Here is a 25,421-nt window from a genome sequence, read left to right on the forward strand (position 1 = left end):
CGTCCTCAAGGTTCACCTGTATTTAGCATGTGTCAGAATTTCCTTTCTTTTTAAAGCTGAATCATATTCCATTATATATATATATTTAATGAAATACATATCATGTTGTGTTTATCCAGTCACCTCTATCTGTTCCTTTTAAGCAAGATGTCTTAAATTCTCTCTCGAATGACCAGGGTCCTGGCCAGTACCACCACCCTACGCTTGCCGGGTGTGTCTGCGAGTGACTACACGATGATTGTGCGAAAGAAGCGTTCCCCAGGAGGCCCTCAATCCCTCTGAAGATCGGGAAGGAGACAGACAGTTGGGGAATTGGGTGTTGCAACTCCAGATGCCAGGCGTACTTGAAGCCTGGCACTGGCCCAAACAAGAACTCTGTCCCTCTGCCCCAGTTGATGTCTTTGTAGTTGCTTACGAAGTATCCATGTTCACTTTCCCTTCTTAGAAGGGATTTTACCTGGGACACTGGGCACTTACCTTGGGCTCCTCCAGATGCTCTCTCCAAACCGGAATGCTGAGCTGTGTGTCAGGTGCCTTCGGCCAATATCTCAGGATTAGCAGAGCACGTGAACCTGGGCACCGGGCAAATCATGCAACTTCGGAAACAAGACTTCTAAGTGGAGACTTTCTCCTCTGCCTTCTGGAGAGCCTTAAGACATTAAAAAAAAGCTTTTTAAAGGTATAATTGGCCTATAATAAGCTGCACATAAAATGTAAAATTTGACAAATTTTGACATATGTATATACCCATGAACCCATCACTAAAACCAAGAGAGGGAACATCTCTCTCTCTCCTAAAGTTCTCTATGTTTCTTGTTAATCACTCTTTCTCTCTCTTCCCCATACCCTCCTGGGTAACTGCTGATCTAGTTTCTGTCATTTATGGATTAGTTTGCATTTTCTAGAGTTTTATATAAATGGATTAATATGCTATGTACTCTTTTTTGGTTCACTTCTCCTACTAAGCATAATTATTTTGAGATTTGTCCATGTCATTAAGTGAGCCATTCTTTTTTGTTGCAGATAGTGTTCCACTGCATGCCTGTACCACAATCTGTTTATTCCTTCCCTGTTGATGGGCATTTGGGTTATTTCCAGTTAAGTAGGTCAAGTTGGTTGGTAGTGTTGTCCAAGTCTACTGTATCTTTGCTGACTTTCTGCTTACACGATTTATCAGTTATAGAGAGAGGAGTATTGGGATCTCCTACTATCACTGTAACTTGTCTATTTGTCAGTCTGTAATATTCTCCCTGCTGTTTTTTCAGATATTGCTTTATGTGTTTTGAAGCTCTGTTATTAGGAGCATAAATGTTCAGGATTGTTATGGCCTCTTGATTAATTTATCCCTTTATTATTATGAAATAATATCATTTCTTTCTGGCTCATGGCCCAGAAGGCTACACATTGGTTGCATAAGTTTGCTTTTACCAATTAAGACTGTGAGGACTGGGATGAGTCCAATCCATCGAGGGAGGCCAAGTCATCCTCTTGCCTGGACTGCAATGCACCATTTCTAGTTCCCTTCCCATGTTTCTCCAATGGGATGGGCTTCATGGAAGCCAGATCCAAGGTGGGGTAGGGTTACGGTGGGGGGTCTGGGACTTGGAATATCTTGGTTTATCACTGGGCATACTCCCCACCTTGGTGACATATGAAGACGCAGAGGTGGTAAGGAGGTCATGTTAACCTCGTCTAGACTCTAAATTTATTTTTAAGAGACAATTTTGTTAGAACCAGGGCCCAGACTGCTTAGTGTGTTGTGAGATGGTGCTAAAAGGGCCTACTGTACAGGGGCAATGCCCTAGGTTTACAATTTCCTGACTAATTCCACCATAAACTTAATTGCCTTTTCTTTGGCTTTGAAGCCCTAAGACTCCCCTTGGCACAGGGCTCCCTCCCCACCACACACCCAGACTCCTGGCAGGAAGTAATGACTAAGTATCCAAGTGCCAGGGCTCCTTGCCTCACGCTCCAATGGTTTCTTCTGCCTGGCCCAGGAGCTGGACTCTTCAGGAGGTGATGTCAGGGAGAAGCCACTTTGCCAACAACACTTTGGAGCATTTGGAAGCAAATGTCCAGGAATTGCTGCTTCTAGGCCCTGTGTTGAGTGCTGTCCTGAGCACTAGGATTCCAGCTCCTCCTCTTGTCCACACAAACCCACCCCTCTAAGATGTAGGCCCTCCACCAACTCTGCCAGGTGCTTTACCTGCATTGTTTCAGATCTCATTTAGTCTCACTATAGCCTCGGAAGCCAGGTTACAGTGTACCCATTCTACAGAGGAAGACATTGAGGCCCGGGTGAAAGCAAAGGAGCCATGAGAAGTTACGTTGCTAGGAGGGGAAGAGTTAGGGATCCAATTCATGTCATCTGACTGATTCTAATACAGGGCTCACTCTATTACTCTACAAATCTGCATTAGTTTCCTAGGGCCACCATAACAAATTACCAGAAACTCGGTGGTTTATAAAAAACAAATTTATTTTTTCTATGGCTTTGGAGACCAGAAGTCCAAAATCAAGGTGTTGGCAGCACAGGTTGCTTTGGAGGCTCTGAGGGAAAATCTGTTCCATGCCTCTCTCCAAGCCTCTGGTGGTTGCTGGCAGTCCTTGGCATTCATTGGCTTGTAGACACATCACCTCAATCTGGGCCTCTGTCTTCACATGGGTCTTTATGCGACCTTCTTCTTGTGATAACAATGAAATAAGCTGAGAGTTGTGGGAAAGGTCACCCAAGATGAAAGGCGGATTGAGAGTCAGGGACTTCTAGGCTGAATCCTGGGCTTTCCACTCCTGAGTTTACTCATCCGTACAATGGGGATCATGCAGGTACACATTTTATGAGGTTCTTAGAAGAGTTAAATGTATGTAAAGTGCTTAGTCCGTGCCTGGCATAATTAAGAGCCCAATTGATATTAGCTATGAAAAAATATGGTTGATAGGATGGCTTCCACCTCACAGTGGATAAAACCCAAATTCCTTGCTGTGGTTGACAAGACCTTCCATGGTTTGGACCTAGTTCTTTCTGATCTCACCTCCAACCCCTCGCTCTCTGCTCTCTGCATTTCAGCTGCCCTGACGTCTTGGCTCTTGCCTGTGCCTCCCGAGGGCCTTCGCATTTGTAGTTCTTTCTGCCTGGCTTGATTCTGGTCTCTCTTTAAAGGTCATCTCACTTGAAACCTTCTCTGATGTGCCTATTAAAATGCCACCCTATTAAAAAAAATAAATACAATTCCGCCTTGGTCCTCTTCCAGCCTCTTTATTTTTCCTTAGCATTTACCATTAATTGATATATATTTAATGATCTGATTATTTATTTCTGTCTCCCTTCACCAGAGCACAAGCTTCTCGGACTTTCTTTCATTCATTGCCGAATGCTTAGTGCCCATGTCAGTGACCAGCAGATAGTAGCTTTCAATAACTATTTGTGATTTGCAGGTACGAATGAATGAATGAAATCTGACTAGTCAGCCCCAGTTGGTAGTGTGGTCCATGTATACAATCCTGCCCCATTAACCATCTTTTGAAGAGGGAAATGACAGTGAGTATCTACCATATTCGTCAGCCACTGTGCCTCCATTCATTGTACATTTACCTTTATAGGTGAAGAAACAGGCTCAGAGAGGGTAAGTCAGTTGCCTAAGATCACACAGTTCATAAGAAGGGAGATGGAATTCAAATCTGCGTCTGCTGGGCTCATTGTCTGCCTGTTTTCTACCACCCCAAGCTGGGGTCTTGCTCAGCTTTGGATTCTTGAGGAACAAAATGTGGGTAAAGAAGGAATTTTCCCTCATCAGGACGCTCCATGGGAAACTCTCCAACCTCAGCTCCCAGAAGAGGGTCCTGGCCTCTGGAATTCTTGGCAGGAGGCATGAGACCCTCCTGTCACTGACAAAGTAGTGTCTTCAGAGACTCTTTTCATCTCAAATCCCCTGCAGCTTCCAGCCACCCACTCTTAAATTGTGTCAGCAGAACCCTCTCATAGTTGCCATTCTTTCCCCGAGTTCCTGACCCCAGCATTCCCCAGCCTAGCTCTCTGCTGCTTCCCCACCTCTGTGGTTTGTGGTGCATTGGTGGAGGGAGAGAGGGAGGGACCAGAAGACCTCAGTCACTCTGCCGGGGACAGGGAACAGCAGCTTTGTCTGAGAACCTATGTCTAGGAAAGGCTCCAGAAGCTGCCATGGGGGGTTGGGGTCGTTCAAGGGATGTCTGGAGTCAGGGGCCAGAGGATTGTGGCACAGCATGTGCTAGTCCAAGTTCAGAGGCGATTGGTTCACTGTGTGGGCCAGCACAGTCCTCTTCCCATGGTGGGTGGGCCTGTGCTCAGACAATGGGACCCCCTCACCCTGGATCTCCGAGTCCATACTGCATTGCTCCCTACTTGGCCATCGCACCTCCCTTAGGACTAAGTTGAAAGTGTTTGTGAAGCCAGTGTTCAACTTGGTTCTGGTTCTAGGCCCTTCTTGCCCACCTGGAATGTTCATCCCACCTTCCCTGCCAATCCATTGCCTGGTCAAGACTGAGCTCATACCTCAAGTCCATCCTGAAGCCTTCCCAGGTTAACCCATCCAACTCAGATCCCTCCAAACAACACTCCATGCAGGGGGGCTGAGGGTCTCTCTAGAGCACCATCTTGATGAGAACACTCAGTTCCCCATTCAGGATAAGCCTGTGCTCTTGGGATCCCACCTTGTCATGTCTCCATCCTCATCTTCACTGCTTCTCACCTAAAGAGCCACTGCAGTCACTTCAACAACTCCGGCCACTTCTTTTGGCCTGTCTTTCTCTTTTTCCTCCCAGGCCTTTGCCCGTGCTGTTCCCTCTGTATATTGGGTTGAATGGTGTTTCCCCAAAACTCATATCTTTCCCAGAACCTCAGATGTGACCTCATTTAGAAATGGGGTTGTTGCAGATTAATTTGTTAAGATGAGGTCATACTGGAGTAGGATGGGCCCTTGACCCAATGTGACTAGTGTCCAAGAAGAGACCCAGAAACCCACAGGGGAGAAGGCCATGTGAAGGCAGAGGCAGAGCTTGGAATGACGCAGACACAAGCCAAGAAACACCAAGGATATTCTCAACCACGAGGAGTTAGGAGAAGGTGAGGAACTCTCCTCCTCTGGACCACAGCCCTGCCTGCACCTTGATTTTGGACTTCTGGCCTCTAGAATCATGAGAAAATAAATTTCCTCACCCAAGGATATTTTTTTCATTGATTTTTAGAGAGAGTGGAAGGGAGGGAGGAAGGGGGAGAGAGAGGAACATTGATGTGAGAGAGATACATCAATTGGTTGCCTCCTGCACATGCTCTGACAGGGGCTGGGGATCAAACCTGCAACCCAGGTACGTGCCCTTGACCGGGAATCGAAGCCATGACCCTTTCGTTGTGTGGGCTGATGCTCTAACCACTGAGCCCACTTGCCAAGGCAAAGTTTTGCTGTTGTAAGCCACCAGTTTGTGGTACTTTGCTATGGTGGCCCAGTGCGGGGAGGCCACTGCAGGTTGCTTTCCTCCCTCCCTGCCTCCTCTCCCTTTCCTTCATTCTCATTGTCCTGGGCCTGCACCTCGCAAAGAAAGTCAGCACTTGCATCTTTGTTTCAGGCTTTGCTTTTTAGAGGGCCCAGTTGAAAACAGGGGTCGAAGAAGATTAGGAAATAACCTTGACCTGTCTTCCCTTTCAAGAGTCACAGCCCCTTAAGCATGCCAAGGACTCTGAGCAGTCTGCCGTGAAAAAAACCTGTTTACCTTACAAGCTAACATTTGTTGACCACTTATTCCATGGTAAACATGGCTCTAAGCATTTTACATATATTAGCCTGTTAAAATTCCCACTGCAACCTTCTGAGTAGGTATTGTTATTATTCTATTTGACAAACAGGGAAACTGAGGCACAGAGCACTTAAGGAACTTGTCTAAGGTAGCAGAGTGAACAAGTAGAGAAGCCTGGCTTCTAATCCAGGAGGCCGGGCTCCAGAGCGTGTACTCAGAACCACATGCGATGGGTTAGGTACTCTTGCTTTAACTCAGAATTGCCCTCCTTTTTTGATGACGGGTTTAAAAAAACTATCACCTGTTAATCTCAACGGAGCTGGTTCTACTGAAAACAGTTTGCTCCGAGTTTATCTTGATTTCCTGCAGAGATGTGGCGCAACTAGCTGTGCTCCTTCTGCCCTTATCTGCTCAAGACCCAGCCCAACACCCTTATGAACTCACAACTTTGCACCACAGTAAATATTTGTAGGAAGGGAAGGAAGGAGAAAAGCGGGGAAAGATTGTTCTTATAAAAGGATCAGAGTCCCTGTCCCAAGAGCAGGAACCCTGGACAGAAGTTCAGCGCCCCTTTTAATTCCTGGCTCTGACGGCCGCGTTGAAAGTCTTCTCTGTGACATGGCTAGTCGTCGATTGCTCTGCGTCTTTGTAGCTCCTGAACATGGGCATGGCCAAAAAGAAAACCACTGGGGCTGCCCTGCCGACCAGACAGGGCCGGGGCCTCTGGGAGAGGAGCTGCAGGGGCTGAGGTTTGCGTGGCGGCCCATTGCACAGTTGTCGGAGCGGGGACGGCGAGGTTTGGGCGGGGTGGCGTGAGGCTAATTGCAGGACTGCAGTCATCGCAAACACAATCCGGCTTATCTGAAGGGCTCAGGGTGTGGTCCCCGCCGAATCACAAAGCACCAGGAAGCTCTGGCCCTGGCGCCGCGAAGCCGCCCTGTCTGAGGCGAGGCCGAGTTCCAGCGGGAGTGTCTGCAGTGGCATCACCCTGACAAGCTGGCATCGTGGACCCATCTGTTCCCGACAGTACATGGAGCTCTGGCGCGCTTCTCTCGATATTTCGGGCCGGACCATCCTTTGTTGGGGGGGGCTGTCTTGTGCATTATAGAATATTTAGCAGCATCCTGGTCTCTACCTTCAGCTGTAAAAACCCAAACTGTCCCCAGATGTTACCAAATGTCCGTGGGGAACAAAATCGCCCTCGGTTGAGAATTTGACGATCTAGAATTCAGCACAGTTAGCCACACGCGGCTCTTGAGCACTGGGAATGAGACTGGTCCAAGCTGAGATGCGCTTTTAGGGTAAGCTACACACCAGATTTCTATGAGTTGGTCCCAAACAGCACAACAAAAGAAGGTAAAATATCTCGATAATAATGTTAAGACATTAATTATATGTTAGAATCATAATATTCTAGATATATGGAGCCAATTAAAATATAACACCAATTTCACCTGCTTCTTTGACGTTTATCTCAACGTGCCTCCTTGAACACTGAAAATCACATATGCATCTTGAATTATATTTCTACAGGACAGTGCTGGGTTAGCTTGTCCCTGCTTGCGTTCAGTCCTCTAGGCGACATTGTGAAATTAGTTCCTTCTGCTGGGTCTGAGTACCCCCAAAGCCTCCTCGGGACCAGCCCCTTTAAAAATGCTTGAAACTTCACCCTATCAAAAGGTCCAGGGAAGACGGACCCAGTAAGCCTGCTCGTCTATACCAGTTGGTCTCAAGGGGCCCCCTCGCCCCATGGGCACCTGCATTTTGCATCAAGCAGTCAAGTGATCCTGCTGTTTCTGATACCTGGGGCCTTTCCTGACTCATCCCTTCCTTCTGCAGCCTTCCAAGTGCATTGCTCAGATCCTATGGGTCCCCCGTTTAGGAACCTTAGTGACTGCATCACGACCCCCTGGGGGAAGCCCAGACACCTTAGCTGGGACTTCAAAGCCCGTTGCAAACTAGCACAGTCCACTCTTGGGGGGAGAGGGGCCCTTATGGTCACAGGGTTCCCTTCCTGTTCCAACCAACCATTTCCTTGCGTGGCCCCTGCACTTGGCATTCTCCCCTCCTTATTTCATCCTGTAAGACCCCTTTAAAACCCTCCTCCTCCAAGAAGCCTTCGGCGTTTACACTACCCATGGCCACTTCCTGATGGTCAGAACACGTCTGCGACAGCAATTGCGAATGATTACCTGATTGCCTCGAGGAGCCTCGGCGTCCGACTGTTCTCAGCTGACCGCATCCCTCCTCAGCTTCTCAGTGTTGAGATCTTTACCCAGAGGGTCTGTGGATTCCTCGGCCTCGCCTTATATGCACATTCTCAGCAGAGCAGCTCGGCACGGTATCCCAAACTTAGGGCTCACCCCCACACACCGGAGGTAGATGGTGATTATTTCTAAGCTGCTTGCTACTCCTGAAACCCCAGCACTGTGCGAAGCGCTCTGGGTGTCCATAGACGTTTGTGAGTTGAGTGCATGGGGAATGAGGCCCCCATTCAGAAGAACAAATGAAACGGGACGGGGAGGTCCGGCGGGATGAAACCTTGGAGATGTTTGGGGTACAGCTTGGACACAACTGCCTCCCATTGCTGTGTGGAATCTGCCCCGGCTCTGCTGTCCTTTGCGGGGGGGACAGGGCGAGGAGGGTGTTGCTGGCAGCAGTGTCCCTCTCTTCGGCAGGACATCTGAGGATGTTGTTTGAGATTGGCTCTTTCTTAGGAAGTGGCTGTCCCCTCTTCTCCAGCCACCTTACCAGCCAGTATTTGAACCGGCAAATGATGGCAATTAACCAGAATGGTGCCGGGCAGGGATACGGGGTTGTAAACCCTGATTCAAAGGGGAGACAGCCGGCCAAGGGGTGATCCTTCCCGAATGACACACATCCGATCAACTTTCGGGAGCTGTCACTCTCTGTCCACTTGCCCAGAAAGCCACCCTTTGTTTATCTGCCTAGAAATGGCTCTGCTCCCCACCTTCCTGGCAACCAAGCCAAGCGGGGAGCAGCCACTCGAAGGGGCTGCTGCTTTGAAATAAAAGTTGTCCCTTTTCTTGGACTTTCGTCCTCAGAGCGGGATGAGAGAAAGTGACAGGAGTCTTCCCGGGTCCTCTCAGAAAGCAGTCCCGCCTGGCCTGAGGGGGAAGCACAGACAGGAACCCTTGCCAAGCGCTGTGCCCACCTGGCCTCCCAGGGAGGAGCCGGCTTCCAGGGTTTTCCGGGGCCTTGTGCTCGGAGCGGCCAGCAGGTGTCTCTGTTACACACTGTTCACATCCCCCTTGGTTCTGGCGGGAGGACGTGCACCAGAAACTGCTGCAGGAGAGGCCTCCCCCGACCTCTCTGCCGAAGCTGCGTCATCCACCTTGCCCAGGGATGCTCTGGGGGTCCCTCAGGCCCAGGCTTCTTGGGGGGAGCAGGAGGAGCCGTTTAGGGACTGAGACAGTCTGGGAAAGCAGGCGAGAGAAAGCGAAGGGATGCAGAGGCTGGAGAGGGCGCAGGTGTGTGCAGAGAGGAGGAGCTGGGGAGGGAGCAGCTGGTCCCTGAGCACAAGGTGGGCAGGGAGTGGAGGGAAGGGGGAGGGAGGGAGGCCTGTAGGAAGGGGGGAGGCAATATTCCAGAGGAGTTAAGTACATAGCCCCTGGGGGAAGGGCTTGGGCTGTGTTTGCATCCTAGCTCTGACTCTTACAAGCCCTGTGGCTTTTGGCAAATAACTCAACTTCTGTCTCGAAGGATTCATCTGCAAATTAAAGATATCACACCTCTTAGGGTTGCTGTGATGAGCGCCCACATAAATCTTTAGTAAGTGCTCAATAAACCTTAGCTATTTCTCACTAAGTAGACTAGGCAGGCAGGAGAGGCTGCTGCAAATGGGTATGGCCCGTCCACCACTCTCTCACCCGGCTCCCATTACAGGCTGGAAGAAGAAGCCAGTTAAATAGGGCGGTGGGCAGGAACACCCCCTCCCTTCGGTTATAAAGAGACCTAATAGCACCAGGTGATTACACGAAGGAAGGTTCACCTGGAGGGAAGCAGGTGGAGAACTTGGAAGCCAGGCCTGCCCACACCAGCACAGCTGTGGAGGTGCACCCGCGGGCTCCCTGGAGGACGGGTGCAAGGCGGTGCAACTGTGAGCAGAGGCATCGCAGGACCCCCGAGCCCTGAGGATGGGCAGTGAGTGACTGCTCGCTTCTGAAGAAGGGAAAGGGGGCGATGAGCCCTGTGAACCATGGCCTGCAGCTGAACCTTCCCTGGGAAGATGCTAGAACTGATCACCATCTGGGGGGACAGAGAGGTGGTGCAGCTTAGTGACTAAGCAGGGGCGCTTGGGTTCAAATCCTAATTCTCCCACTGGCTATGTGGCTGTAGGGCAAGTGAACTTAACCCCTTCGGTTCCTGCTACCTACCAGGAGGATGCCCTAAGGATCCAGTGAGTTAACCTGGGTAACGTGCTAAATATATGATGGTGTTACCATGAGGCAGGCGGAAACAACCGAACAGTGTCGTAAAGAACACCTTTCCCAGGCCGATGCAATTTTAATTCATCTTTGTTTTGAGGGAAAAATGGGGCAGGTTGGGGTTATAAGGGGAATCTAATCATTTTTGCTAAACTGAGGCTCAGACAAAAGTAACTTATCCAAGGTCCTAAACTCATTAAAGGCAAAGAAGGGATCTGATCTCCTGACTTCAAGTGCTTGTAAAAATTATTTCTCTTTGTCTTGATGTTCAGATTTAATCTGTAACAGCATTCCTATGATGTTTCTCAGAGGAATAGTAGTAGGTGCTTCTAGAAACAGGATCTTATAGAGAATTAAATTTGGGGAAGCCCTGGCCAGGTGGCTCAGTTTGTTGGAGCGTCATCTCATACACCAAAAAAGGTTGCATGTTCAATTCCTGGTCAGGGTACATACCTAGGTTTCGGGTTCAATTCCCGGTCAGGGCACATACAGGAGGGAACCAATTGATGTTTCCCCTTCTCTCTCTTGCCCTTCCTCTCTCTCTAAAATGAATTTAAAAAAATCTTCTAGTGAGGATTTTCAAAAAATTGGGGGGAAGTTGAGTTAGGAAAAATTACATAGGATTTTTTTTTTTTTTTTTACTGTAGGACTTCTCAGAGCCTTTAATAAGTTAAAGCACATTGGTTATCTTCCAAGGCCAATAAAATGAAGAGCGTTTCTCAAAAGTTAACAGTGCTGCCCTTGTTTTCTTGGACCATCTCATGGAGCTAATGTTTGTGGGATATAGTTTGGGTTATGTGTGTGTGTGCATTATATATATATAAAAACTTTGATTTGGGAGTGTCTGTGTAGTAACAGAGTATGAATAACTAGCTCTCAGGTCATGCTACACAATCAACTCCACCAATAAGCCCATCATCGTCCATATATGTCCTTAATCCATGTTGATCAATGCATATATATTTAACTAGAAGAATCCACACTGAATGTTGGCACTGACATTCGCATGGCGGGATTATGAGTTTTTTTCACTCCCTTCTAGCGCTTATCTGCACGTGGTAAATGTTCTGCGGTGAACACGTATTTCTAGGGCCAACAAGAAACGCCATTCCTCATCACATCCTCAGCGCCATGCACTTGAAAGCCCACCGCTGCTGTGGGGATGAGCTGCGGGGCTGATCGCTGCTAATGACTCAACCGGATGGGGCTGCGCTCCTCACACCCTCGCACGGTTCCGAATTTGGTGGGGGGCTCACACCCGGAGGGCCGAGAATAAAACTGAAAGCAGCCGCCACAGATGGAACACGTGGCCCTACAGAAACCGGATGAAGTTCAATGGTGCGATTATGAGGTGACATATTTAGAGCTAAAAGCGGTCACCGTATGCTTAGGATGAAGACAGGACCAGCTTCCAGTAGGTCACCAACTACCAGGTGAGACCCTACTGGGTGCTTGACCCTGAGCTAAAGTCTGGGGACAGACACAGGTTTAGGGGGAAAAGAGCGAGTAGTGATTGCTGTCTACGGGCTGAGAACAAATGAATGAGGTTGTCCGCGTGACTGTGTTTTCTGAATACGAAATTCTAACGGAGTGGCCTGGCATGACGTCCGACGTCTGGTTTGCAACAGAGAAGGGCGTGTGGAATCAGGACAACGGCCCCTGTCTATGACCTCGCCACATCAGGATGTCATCTGCCCCCTGCCAGGCCGGGGGAACATTTCAGTGTCATCCATGCATAAGGGACACTCTGGGGGCTGTAGTGGGGCAGCAGAAAAGTTAGAAGTGCTGGGGCATTTTACTGGTTTATGAGGACAATCAACCAGAATATTTGAAATCTGAACCCTCTCTAAAAAGCCCGTCCCGGGAAGTCCAGGGCATCTGGTTGAAGTCAACAGAGCGCCTTGCCATCTTCAAAGCCAGCTGGATTCCACACACATAAAAGGCCCGTGACATGTCCCGCCCCCCAAGTCATCCCCCCTCTCGGTCCCGTGTTCGTCAGCGCCTCATTAGACTGCTGAGTCCAGTCTGCGTCACCCCTCCTGAAAGGGCTTGGAGAGGCTGGAGGGTGTCCAGGCAGGAGCCACAGAAATGATCAAAGCTGTGGAAACGAGGCTTTGTGAAGCAAGGTTAAAGGAATTGGAACTATTTTGCCTGGAGGAAGCCGGGGAGAGTCGGAAAAACCCAGCTCCAGAAGTGAGCCACACAGAACCGCGTGAGCCCTGACTTTGGTCCTGTCCGCAGCTTTCATCTGGAAGGACAACTGGAAGTACTACCAATAGCTTGGAGGGATGGTGCACTTATTAGGCTCTGGGATTTCTGCTAAGAGCTTTGCATGGTTACCTCATTTCTTTGCCACGATGGTCCTGTGATGGTCCATGCCTCCAGATGAGGCCCAGTGGAGACGCCACATAACTCTCTTGAGCTCATTGCACTAGTGCATGGTGGACGTTGGATTCGAACTCAGGCAATCGGTCTAGTGCCGTTTCAGGCTGTTTTCCAACAGCGGCTGTTCTTTGCAGCGCCCTTTAGAGGAGGGCCCTCATCTCACGTTGTACAGCAGGAAACTTGTGGGTGATTTGCGGAAGGTACTGAGCCCCTCTCCAGATTCAGTTTCAACAATGTGTCTCATACAACGCAACACAACGGCCTCCCCGTGCGTGACAACTGGTGTTACAGACTGAATCGTGTCCCCTCCAAGTTCATATGTTGAAGTCTTAAACCCCAGGCCCTCAGGTTGTTACTGTATTTGGAAATAGGGTCTAAAAACAAAAAACCCCAAAGAGGTAAGGAAGGCACATGAGGTCATTAGGGTGGGCCCTAATCCAACATGACTGGTGCCCTTATAGAAAGAGGGAGATCAGCACAAAGACACTTGCAGGAGGAAAGCCATGTGAGGACACAGGGAGATGACCATGGGCAAGAGGCCTCAGGAGAAACCAACCCTGCCATCACCTCGATCTTGGACTTCCGGCCTCTAGGACTGTGAGCAAATACATTTCTGTTGTTTAAGCCACCCAGACTGTGGTCTCTGTTATGGCAGCCCAAGCAGACTAATACATCAGGAAATCCTCCAACAACCCCCTTTTCAGAAGAGGAAACTGAGTCTTGGAGGGTTCTAGTCACTCACTCACCATTCTGTACTACAGGGAGCTAGTGGCAGGAGTAGATTCGAACCCCTTTCTTTGACCTGATGTCCTGTATCCCTTTCAATACCTCCCCACCCCGCCCCAGGAACACGGCAGAGAGAAAGAAAACCTGCCAATATAGGATAACACTCACCTGGGAGGTCAGACCTTGACTGACACAGGCTGTGTTTCGATTCCGTATCTCAGCAAGCACAGGTCTTTCTGCCCCTATTATGGATTCACAGAGAGTTTTAATAGCTAAGTTACATGTGGGACAGGATGCCCCTGTTGACTGCAAAACAAACAGGGGCAGCCCACCCCCCCCAACAGGGGGCTCTTAAAATGCAAGTCTGAAAAAGCTTACCCGGCTCCTCTGGGGATCACGAATGCATCAGGGAATGGACACAAACCCAGCCCATCTTGAACTTGAGTGAAGTTTTTGCAGATCAAAGAAGAGCACGCTGGCTATCGTCCTGCTGGGGAAAATGTGGTGTGGAATTAGGCCTTCGTAATTAAACCTCCACGTAAGTGCAGGGGAACCAGTCCCACTGAATAAACAGAAATACAGGGCTGAGTTCCACGGGCCCCGGCGCAGGCTCCCCAGGCCCACGTGGGAGATGGGGCTTGCAGGAGCGAGCGGCCCGCCGCAGTGCTGGGGGCTCCCGGGGTACCTAGAGACAGTCAGGATCTGGCTTCCCTGGGAGAAAGCTGGCTTCTGGATGGAGAAGCCAGCAGGAGGGGGCTGGGGGATTTGCTCCTGGATCCTGGACAGGAGCAGCTGAGTCTTCTGATTTCTGCCCACTGAGGACATGGTCTACACATAACAGGACGGCCACTCCTATCACTCCTATGGCACATGCTGTGGGTATAGCCTGTTGAGGCACCACTGTGGATGCTGGTAGACAGAGGCAAACAGTAGTAGGCTCGGCTAGGAGGACACTGGACCTGGTGAGGGCCTGCCTCCTGCTTCACAGACAGCTGTCTTCTCTCTGCGTCCTCAGGTGGGAGAGGGACAGGGAGAGAGAGATGAAGGGTAAGCTCAGGACCTGAAAGATCAGAGCAGGAGCAGCGGAGATGCCAGGGGGAAGAAGGGAAGTCGGCGAGTGCCTGTGAGAAGTGGAACCCAGCTGCCACCCACGCCAGCCTTGCAGCACTGGCGGGCCCCTCGGCTGCAGACTTTGCATCCTCTGTTCTGACATGTGGGCACAAGGGCAGGGGACCTAGGGAAGGTTGGCAGGACGAAGGTGCAGCGTCACATCAACGAGGTGCCCAAGAGTCCCCCTGACTGACTTGGGCTACGAGGTCCTGGGGGGACAGCCATCTCTGGGGTGCTGCCCCAGGGGAGGGACAGCCCCAGGACACCTCCCCTGGGAAAGTGCGCTCCAGTGGGTGAGGGAGGCCAGCGCTCAGTTTCCCCTCCTGCTTCAGTGAGGTTGACCCATCTGTGTTCAGCGTTTTATCTGCTGAGTGACCCTCTGTAAGGTCCCTTCAATGGTGACGCGTGATCTCATGATTCTGAAGGAATCTAGGGAGGCTCAGGGCCCATCAGCCAGGAAACCAAACATTCCGGCTCCATCGGAGGGAGGAAACCACGCAGACTCCACTTCCTTTCTCCAGAGCGGGAGCCCATCCTGGCGGCCCGCGGCCTTACGGCAGGCAGCTAGGAATATTCCATTCATGGGCCTCTAATGGAATCAAGACCGGGCTATTTATATTTACAGATGGTGCAAACTGTAGTGGAACATCAAATGTGCCAGATGTGTTAGGACGGAGGAAGATCCCATGAACTTGGCTGATAGAAACCAAAGGATCCCTCGGAGGAGGCTTTCCTGGACCCAGGATGCCCGGGGCCCTGGACAGACAGAGGACAAGAAACACTGGGCTTAGTGCAGCTTCTGCAACCCGGCTGAGAGGGAGTATTGCCGCTTGTTTGCTGGGGGAAAAAAATGCAGTCATTGTCTGTGTTCATTGTCCCTTCTGACACTGTGCAGGGGACCCTGAGCAGCAGGAGTTTCGTCTCCAATTATTTTCAGCCAAGGGAAAAAAACAGATGGCAAATAGCACTGAAAAAAATTTTTTTAAAGAATTAATATTAATAAAAGATGTGTTGGAGGCTCTGACTGAATCCCAAGGAACCAGGGCCCGCCTCGTGTGCAGGGTGGGGGAAGGGAGGTGGAGGTGTGAGGAGGCTGGGGGGACAAGGAGAGGTGGCCGCAGATGGAGAGCAGGCACTGGGGCCAAACCAGCTGCTCCCCAAGTGACCCCTAAGGTGCCAGAGGGTAGTGTGGGTGGTGGCAGGCTCTTGGGAGCCCAGCATCTGGTGGGGGCTGCAGCCCTAATGCCACGTGGCGCCTGTCGAGGCTCTGAGCTCCGCGGGGGAGGAGGGCGGTGGGGGCCAGGCGGGGGCTGCCCAGCGCGGGTTCACAAGGAAGACTGGCGCCACCCGGCCCCTCTTCCCGCCGGGTGTGGCCCAGATGGCTCTTTTGTGCAGCTGCAGCACACAGAGGAGGAGGGCGGGTGTCCTCACCTCCCCAGTCAACACCAGCCTCTGTCCCAGGCCCAGCTCGGCCTGTCCCAACGTCCATCTGTCAGCAAGTGCTATCGAGTGTCCACCAGCTGCCCAGCTGTCCTCTGAGAGTTTGGATTCCACGTTCAAGCAGAGACACTGTTCTGGCTCCTTCAGAATTTGCAGAGTCCACAGAGGAGAAGAGAGTGACATGCAATGGGTGTGTGTAGAGGCGGAATGGCAGGGCCTGGGGACACTCATTTATTCAACGAAGCCTTTTGAGCACTCCCTGGGTGCTGGGGATTGTCCTAGGACTCAGAGGAACACTGGGGAAAAGAACAGTTGAGTTCCCTGCCCTCCAGGAGCTTACACTCCAGCAGGAGAGAAGCTATCATCAAATGCACACACAGAGCGTGTTAATTTCAATTAATTCATAGGAAATGAGAAATGGCGACAGCGCCCTGAAAGAAAGAACTCGAGTGCCAGAGAGCTACACTGGGAGGGTCTCTGAGGCCTCTCCTAGCTTCTGCCTCCCTCCACCCCAGAGCTCAGGGAGGCATGAGCCTGGAGAAGAAGCTCACTGGAGTGCACGTACCACAGTCCTGAACTGTGGACACTAACATTAAAAAACACCAGAAAATCTACCTGAGAAGACAGGAGCCCCCACCTGGGACCTTGCTGCTCCCATGTCTGTCTGATCTTATTTCCTTCTTTGCTTTGGCTGCTAGAAAACTCACGGCGAAAGCATGAAGCAGCCAACGTGAAGGACTTCGTGGTACGTCTCTCAGGAAGTAATCTCGCCCCCGGCTTTGGTCTCCTTCGCTTCTCCCCTGTTTCCTCTGTTTCATTTCTTTCACCTGATGTTTTACATTTTCATGTCATCTCATTAACTGTCTGTGCTTTTTTCTTTTGTATGCTGCTTGAGATCCTTTCTTACCATCCAAAAGCAAGGGGGGAGCATACACACGCAAACCAGTATGGGCACGGGTGGGCCTCCGTGAAGACCTAAAAGCCGTCCTTGCTGTTGGTCATTCTAGATGGATCGTGAAGGGAAGGAAAAAACGTTGCTGCAAAGGACGTTATTGGGATGACTGCTGAAATGGGAGTATGGCCCGCAGTTTAGACAGAAGCACTGTCTTAATGGACATTTCCTGAATTTGATAAGTTACTGTGCTTACGTAAGAGAATGTCCGTGTTCCTGGGACACGCGTGCTAAAAGGAACAGAGTAATGGCAGCTTCAACCTGTTCTCAAATGGCCCAGAAGTGGGGGGAAAACACTGTGTAGGCATTTCTATGTGTGCATGTACATGAGAGAGAACATGGAAAGAGGGATCACAATCTCGTACATGAAAAGTTAAAATACTTGGATGTCCAAGTGAACTTGCCTCGTAGTTAAAATGACAATGGATGTCCTTTTATTCTATTTTTTTAATCCTCAACTGAGGATAGTTTTTCCATTGCTTTTCAGAGAGAGTAGGAGAGAGAGAGAGAGAAACATAGACCGGGGCTAGGGCTAGAGCCTGCAACTGAGGTATGTGCCCTTGGCCGGAATTGAACCCAGGGCCCTTTAAGTCCGCAGGCCAACGCTCCAGCCTCTGAGCCAAACCTGCCAGGGAATTAGGAACCAAAAAATGATTTCTTCTTGCCTTCAACACTCCCTCTTCTTACTGCCTGTCTCCTGTGCTCTTTTCCCCAAACTCCCACCCCCACTGGAATGCTGAAAAGATTTTGGAGGGATTCTGGGAAGAACTGTTTTCGGATAACGAGGCATGGTCTGCATTTGCCTCTGGCTTTGGTGTAGGTATAAAAATCCCGTCTGAGTCATCAGCGAGCGGTTAAGCTTTTAAGCATTTTCTTTTGGAGGCTTTTATTAATCCACGGGAGAAACACCTCAACACTTCTCTCCCAGCCCTGACTTCTTGTCATTTGCAACCCAACCGCTTTGGACTTCTGAAGACAGAGAGTGTTGCCAGCAGGAGTGATCACAGACTTTCTAGAATCGGAAATAAGCATGTTCCACTGACTCCCCGGCAGCCTCTGCTTGGGCGGAAGTCACCTCCAGTCCAGCATCTCTCTCTCTCTCTCTCCCCCCCCTCACCAAGAGACGGGTGAGTGCCAACCTGTAACTGATTTCAAGAAAACTCAAGCAGGTGCTCCAGCCTTTCCCTGCAGTCTTCACTCCTACTCCCGAGGCATCAAGACCACAAGTCAAGGAACCAGCCTTCTAAGAAGAGTCCTTGGTTCTGGCCACCTTCCCACTCTTCGGGCCCGAGGAGCCGCTGTCTGCAGACCACAGGGCACCACCCAGCGCCTTCCGGCTGGTTCGAGCCCAGCGGAAAGGACTCGGGGCTGCGTCCGCCCAGGGGGATGGCCCACGCCTGCCTCCCTCCTCAGCAAAGGCTCGGGGGGTCTCCTATACCCGCCTTCCTCTAAGTACGGTCCCCCCATTCTCCTGTGAGTGCCCAGTAGGGGGGATTCTCTGATTGTCTCCAAGTCACAGAAAAGGCTACTGAACCTGACTCGTTTAGTCCAAAGTGATTCCCGTGTGATTGGGGGGCCATGGAAGAGCCTCACCATTCAGTCTGTATGTCTGTGGGGAGGAGGGGGAGAGAAAACATGCTAATTGCACAAAGGTCTCTGCTGAATTAATGGGCGATGTGAGTTCAGAGAGGCGACTTTCCTCACGGCACCCAGAAACAGCACCCCCCCCCCCCCCAGGCCATTACTTTGCTTTTTTTCCACCTTTCTCCCTGGAACCCTCTCATTCACACAGTTCAAAGTGGTTTTCAAACTTAGCTCTTTAATCCTGGCGATCACCGTGAGGCAGCAGATGATGACAGTGATTAGCCTGAGAGCCGGGGAAGCCAAGCCCAGCAGCAAAACAAGGGGATTTAGCCTGTGACACGGGTTGGCCTCAGTGCCCCACAGGTGCCCCTGGGAGGCCAGGACGGAGCAGGGCTACTGGGGAAGGCGAAGGCCCTGGGAGTGGACCAGGTGGGCCAACTGGGGCTAAGGGGTCTCTCTCGCCAGGTGCAGTGATAGCCACGGGCCAAGGTCAAGACTGAAAGTGGATGCTCTCCATCTGGAACCCTGCTTCACTCCCCGCACAGCCCCTGGCTCTGCCCCCTCTGGTCCCATCCTGACCCTGATCCCCTCATGCTGCTCTGCAACCGCCCAGGCCCTCCAGCGGGAGACACTGTGTTGTGGGCCAGAGGCCCAGGTTCGAGATCCACCCTACCACCCGCCAAGGGGGGGGGGGACCTGGACTTATGTCGATGTCTCTGGGGAGCCCAGGTGTCTGACCTTTGTGAGGTGGTCCATCCGAGAGCTGGACGATCCTGTCCCTCTCTCACTCTTAAACAAGTTTATGTGCACTTTCCCCGGAGCCCTTCTGTTCTCCACCTGCAAACTCCCTTACACTGAGGTGGGTATGAGCAAACAGGTGGTACCCCTTCCAGGAAAATGTTTCTGTCTCATTTAGACCCTGTGAAAATATGTAGAGGGCTAAGGGAATGACAACTGGCATTTGGGGGGTGGTTGAAGGGGTGTGTTTGGACAATCTGCCTCCCCTACCCCCATGAAAACCACGGAGACGTGAACCACCAGAGCAATCACCATTTACTGAACGCGTGCTCCAAGCCTGGTGCCATGTGACCTCCTGCTCCAAGCCATTTGAGACAGGCTGGTGTTGTCCCGTCCTATAAATGAGGCTCTGAGGCCTGTTGCTGATAAGCAGTAGACCAGCATTCGTAACTACAGGCCCCCAAGTCTATCCTGAGTCATCAGCCTTTCAAAGAGCTCCCACAAAATAGTCCAGGGTAGCATTTTATCCATCCGTTAAAAAATGTATGTGTGGCCTGGCTGATGTGGCTCAGTGGCTGAGCGTGACCTATGAAGCAAGAGGTCCCCGGTTTCATTCCCGGTCAGGGGATATACCCAGGTTGCAGGCTCAATCCGCAGTAGGGGGCATGCAGGAGGCAGCCAGTCGATGTCTCTCTCTCATCGATGTTACTTTCTTTCCCTCTCCCTTCCTCTCTCTAAAATCAATAAAAATTTTTTAAAAAAATGTATGTGTGTATATGCCAACATTTGCCTTGCCCATCCCAGGCATTAGGGACATAGGGAGTGTCAGATGAGGAGGAGCTTACTGCGTGGGTGAGGTCGGTACAGATGGTGTTAAATTCACAGAGTAAAGAGGGAAGAATCTGGCAGGGGAGGGACCCCTCTGGATCAGATGCTCTGGGAGGGCTCCTAAGAGGAGGTGACATTTGGGCTGAGGTCTAAAGGGTCCAGAGCTGGGAAAAGAAGAATCCAGGTGGAGGTGTATCACCAGGGGGGTCACGTCCAGAGGGGTCAGCAAGACGCTGGTGCCCACCCCAGGGCCACCTCCAGAAGCAGCCCTTCCACGCACCCAAAGGCCCCTCTGGACACACAAATCCCCAAAGGTGCCCCCTTCCTGCAGCAGCTCAGAGTGAGCCGTCCCCGATTTAGCCCTGACTTGGGCCCCTGAGCCAGTCTGGAAGGTGATTAAACCCCTCACGCAGGCGCACACGCCCCAGAAAATGACATCTAATGGGTGTGCAGAACTTGCCACGTGCCGGGCACTCAAACAACCCTACCACACCTCCACTTGGAGGAAACTCAGGCACAGCATGGCTAGGCGACTGCCCCGGGGAGAGAGACAGAGAGAGGAGGAGAGGGAGAGAGGGAGAGAGACGGAGAGAGAGAAGAGAGAGACAGAGGGCAAGGCCCAGCCAGCATCCCGGCCCAGGCTGGCTGAGGAGTTCCCACTGTCGAGTCCAACCCGAAGCTGCCTCTCAGCTTCCAAGGCACTGGGAGCCCACAGACCCTCCAGCAGCACTTGACCACAGCCCACGCCTTCTCCGAGCCAGGACACCCGAGGGGCAATGCACCCTCCCAAAATACGTCGACCAGAAAATGAAGCAACTGAAAAGCAAGAAGACAAGGCTGCAAATTCCAAGAAACCCTAACGTGCCATGTGGTTAGGCCAGTAGAGTTGGCTGAGCGACGGAGGAGAAACGGGCGGGGCTGTAGCCCGGTTCCCCTGCGAAGGCGCTGGAGCCCTTGGAGGGAACCCCCTGGCGCTTAGGGGCCCACGTGGAGAGAGCCAAGCCTTCCTGTGGGAAAATCGGGGACGGCAGCGACTGATCCCCACGCCACAACAAGCCTGTCCTTGAACGTGATGAAATATGCTCCCTGCAGAGGAAGTAGCCCACTGTTTAGCCAAACACGGGGCCCCCTCTCCCCAGCGCAGTATGGTGGTTTGTGTGGCTACTACGTTCTGAACCAGGACCAAGCCTATTAGGCCAAGTTCCAAACGGGTCTTTTCCTAGCAGCCTGGGCCTCGCTTCTGCCAGGGAGAGGACCAGATGTGAAGGCTGTGTCCCTGGGCCACACTCTCCATGGGGGTGACTGTGGGCAAACACTGAACAGGCCCTGGGGGTTCTTCTCCACGTCTGTAAGCTCCAGACCTGCAGGCCTCCCAGCTGGCCTTTCTAGGTCTCGGAGATATTCAGGTTCCCTTCTTCAGGGAGAAGCACAGGAAACGACAGACTCTTCCCAGCTGAAGGAAAGAAAGATGTTTGTCCCTCCTCATGTCAGGCAATCCAAGGAATTAGTGGGTGACTTGGTAAAACCAATCCGCTGCCCCGTGTCCCAATGGCAGTTGAACTCAGAAAGAGGCAGAAGGTTTCCAAAGCGACTGTGTTCCCCCCTTGAATGCAGTCGGTGGGAAATCATTGCATTCCCTTGATTATACAGACACCCACTCACCTACATGAACGCCCACACATGAGGTGATCTGCCTGCGTGTGTGTGTGCGTGTGTGTGTGTGTGCGTTTGCACACCCTCACACATCTGCTTCCGAATCCTGTAATTAGCATCCCGGAAAGGACAGTTCTATGTATCAGAAAACACCAGCCTAGATCCCTGGTGACTGACAAGCCAGAAAACTTAATTTCCCTCTTTGTAGGAGAGATCTTTTAAGCTACTTACTGTTTGATTGCCTCCGCAGATTAGGCTGGCTCTGAACTGCTTTGGAGAAGCCTGCTCCTTCGCCTGGTGCCCTCCCCTCTGACTCTCCCCACCCCTGGAGCGATAAGGCATCAGTAAACACTCCCCGAAACTCTCTCTGCAGCCTCCTTGGCTTTGCCACTTTGAAGTAGAACTGCAGGAAGACCTCCATAGAGATGAAAATGTCTTGCAAACTGATAAAGAAGTGTGGATCCAGCTAAAACCCACTCGGTAATGGGGATTAGTGAACCTGAGAAGGTTTGTTTGGATGGAAGATGAATGTTGGAAAATGAGAAGTTCGGATTCGATCAAAATGGACCCAAATGCTGGTTTCCTAATCCCTCACCCCCACCCCACAGATGGGGGTGCCCAGCCAGACACTGGGAGTGCGCCCACCTTCAAATTCCCAAAGCCCTTCAATCCCATAGGATTTTCCTTCTATTTGTGGCTCTCAGATGTCCTCAGGTGGGCATATCACCTGAAGAGCTTGTCAAATGCAGATCCTGGGGTTCTATTGCCACAAAGTCTTATTTGCATGGTCTACGGTGGGATTCAGTGGACTGGATTTTTAATAAGACCCCAGGGGCTATTCTAATGCAGGTGATCAAGACTAAACTCTTAAAAATACTGTTCTAGAACCATCTGACAATGGTGAATAGCATGTAGGCAGGGCTGTGGTCTGCCGGTTTATCCTAGGACTGGCGGTGAAAATATTGAATTGCTGGGGTAACGGGTTGATAAACAGCCACAGCCTCTAGTCCTCTGAGTGATATCTGCTGTCCCCATGGCCTGCCCCTTTCTCAGGACCTCCTGGACTTTTTCACAATTCAGACGCCAAAGAGTTCACGTCTGGCACAGCAGAGGATCTCTGGGACCCCGAACCTGTTGCTAAGGCCCGTGTCTGCTCTGATTGGCCAGTCTTATCCATTGCTAAGTATCTTCACTGTCCCCTGACACAAAGGCTTGCCTGGCAGGAGCACACCCGGTACACGGTGCACAGTGCATGTTTCCCCCCAGTGACCATATCAGGGACATCGTTGACCACCCTCTTCTGCTTACAAGCATCTTCTTCTGCCCCTTTCCTGGGTTCTCCTATCTGCTCCTTTCCCTTTGCTGCTCCTTTCCTCTGTTCCACCATCCATGTTGGACCCCTTCTCTTGTCCAGCCCTAAGTACCATCTAAATGTCAGTGGTTGCCAGTGTGTAGTTACCTCTCTTTGGAACTCCGGACATTTCCCACTGTCAGCTGACACCTCCACGTGGATGTCCAAGGAACACCTCAAACTTCATGATGACAAAACAGAGCCCCCGATGCCGTACACGCTCCCCAGCCTACCCCATCTCTGCAGGTGGCCCTCTCTAAACTAGTTTGCTCAAGCCAAAGGCTAGAAGCTTATCCCAGATTCCTCTCTCTTCTCATCGCCCCCATCTAACCCATCAGCTAGTTCTGCCAACCCATCTGACCCACCCACTTTTCTCCACCTGCACCGCCACCCCCAGAGTCCACTGCCATTGCCCACCTGCCTTCCTCACCTCCCTTCTCTCAGGCTTGCCCCCTGCAATCCATGCTCTATCTGCTGGCAAGCTGGTCCCATTGAAACCTAACCAGATCATGTTGCTATCAAGCTGTCCAGTGGCTTCCTTTCGTGTTTAGAATTAAGACCCAAATTCCTTACAGTGGCATAGGAAGGGGCTGTTGCTGATAGCCTGACCTCCCTTCATAGCGCTCTCCCTCTGGGCCACCACGGCCAGCCTCTCTGGCCTCCTTTCCCGCCCTTGGAACCCCCAAAGCCCATGCCTGCCTCAGGGCCTTTGCACTGTGTGCCGTGGGCCTGGAATGTTATTTCCCTGTGGCTGGTTTCTTCTGTTCAGATCTCAGTTGAAACAGACCTTTCCTGACCTTGCAGACTAAAGTAGCTGCCCAGCTGCTCTCCACCACAGTATTCTGATCCTCTGCACAGGGCTCACCGCTAGCGGATGTTTTAATAGTTAACTTGTTCACTCATTTGTTTATTGCCTGCCACCCAACTCTCCCTAATGAGGATGTTAGCCCCAGAGCACTGGTCTTGGGAGATTTGCATTTGCTTTTATTTTTTAAGTAGATTTTCTGGCTCCTCCCTTTTTACTGAACATTGTCACTTTGGGCTGTAGTCAGGACTCCCCATCTCTGGCAGCCACCCTACTGTTTATACACCCTGAGCTAGGAAAGCAGTAGGCACACTAATTACAATTGTGTGCAAAGTAAAAGTTAATAATTCTGAGCAAGGCGGAAGCTCTCTAAAACTAAAAAGATGCTTATGGTTTAGCGCAGTGGTTCTTAGGTGCCCACATGTGGACCAACGACATCAGAATGACTTGGTGGAACATCTGAATTATACAGATTTCCACACTCCCTCCCCAGAGGACCTGTTTCAGCACGTGTGGAGTGCAGTCTGAGAATCTCTATTTGTCAGAAAGCAGCCCGAATGTCCTCACACTTCTCAAGTTCAGTAACCAGGAGCTTAGTGCATAGTCAGGGGGTGCTTAATGCATACAGGCCTGCAGGGGGAGCCCTGCACTGCCTCCTCCGGGGCAGGGTGTCTCCACCTCACTGACAGCTTGGTTATCCTTTGCTGTGAGAGGCTGGCCTGTGCATCCTACTATGTTTAGCAGCGTCCCTGGCCTCTACCCTCTGGATGCCAGAGCACCTCTCTTCCAGCTGTGACAACGAAAAATATCTCCAGATGTTGCTCAATTTTCCCGGGGTGGGGGTGGGGGGGGCAAAACCACCCCTGGTTGAGAATCACCACTCTAGGATTTCAATTACGGTCTGGATAGTCGATAGGAGACCTCTATAGTCAATGATCTAGAACATTCTGTTGCCCAAAGTATAGAACAACATATGCGGGCACTCAAACGATTGCCTAAAGCAATGAGTGCGTATGTGCCGGTTAATTGTGTACATGGAAATCAAGAACAGCTCTTAACTAATCAAAAAGAGATATCCCGGCCAAAGCTCTTTTGAAGACTGCCATGTTTTAAAACTCGACACGACTTAACACAGAGTCCTATAAGTTCCTTTGCTAAAATACTTTCAGGATATATTAGGTATAACAATAGTTTGCTACATGAAAATGGCTTTGAACATCTTTAAAGTGTTTTAAAAGAAAGGGGACTCTTTTTTAAATTTTTTTTTTCGCAAGGCATTAAATTGGATGTGAATATGACAGATTTCAAAGACTGTCAAAATAACGAATTTACATCATAAATGCATCGGCTTTCTTTTTTCCAGGCTTTTCCACCACTCGGGAAGGCATTTAATGGTGAGCAGGTTCAAAATGTCGCCAGCTCCCACTGGTACAAAAGGGAGGCACTCTCCGCTAGAGTCTCTGAGCTTCAGATAACGTCCCGGCCTCTTTTCAAGTTAATAAACTGCACTCCTGTCAGATTGCAGATAAATGAAAGAGACGGCACCATTGTTTCCTTCCCCCATCTCGCTAAGAAAGATATCTCCCAATATTTCGGGAGGACCAGGATGCCAAAAAAATAAACTTGAAATAGATC

The sequence above is a fragment of the Miniopterus schreibersii genome, assembly GCF_964146895.1.
Source record: "Miniopterus schreibersii genome assembly, chromosome: 16".
Classification (NCBI taxonomy): domain Eukaryota; kingdom Metazoa; phylum Chordata; class Mammalia; order Chiroptera; family Miniopteridae; genus Miniopterus; species Miniopterus schreibersii.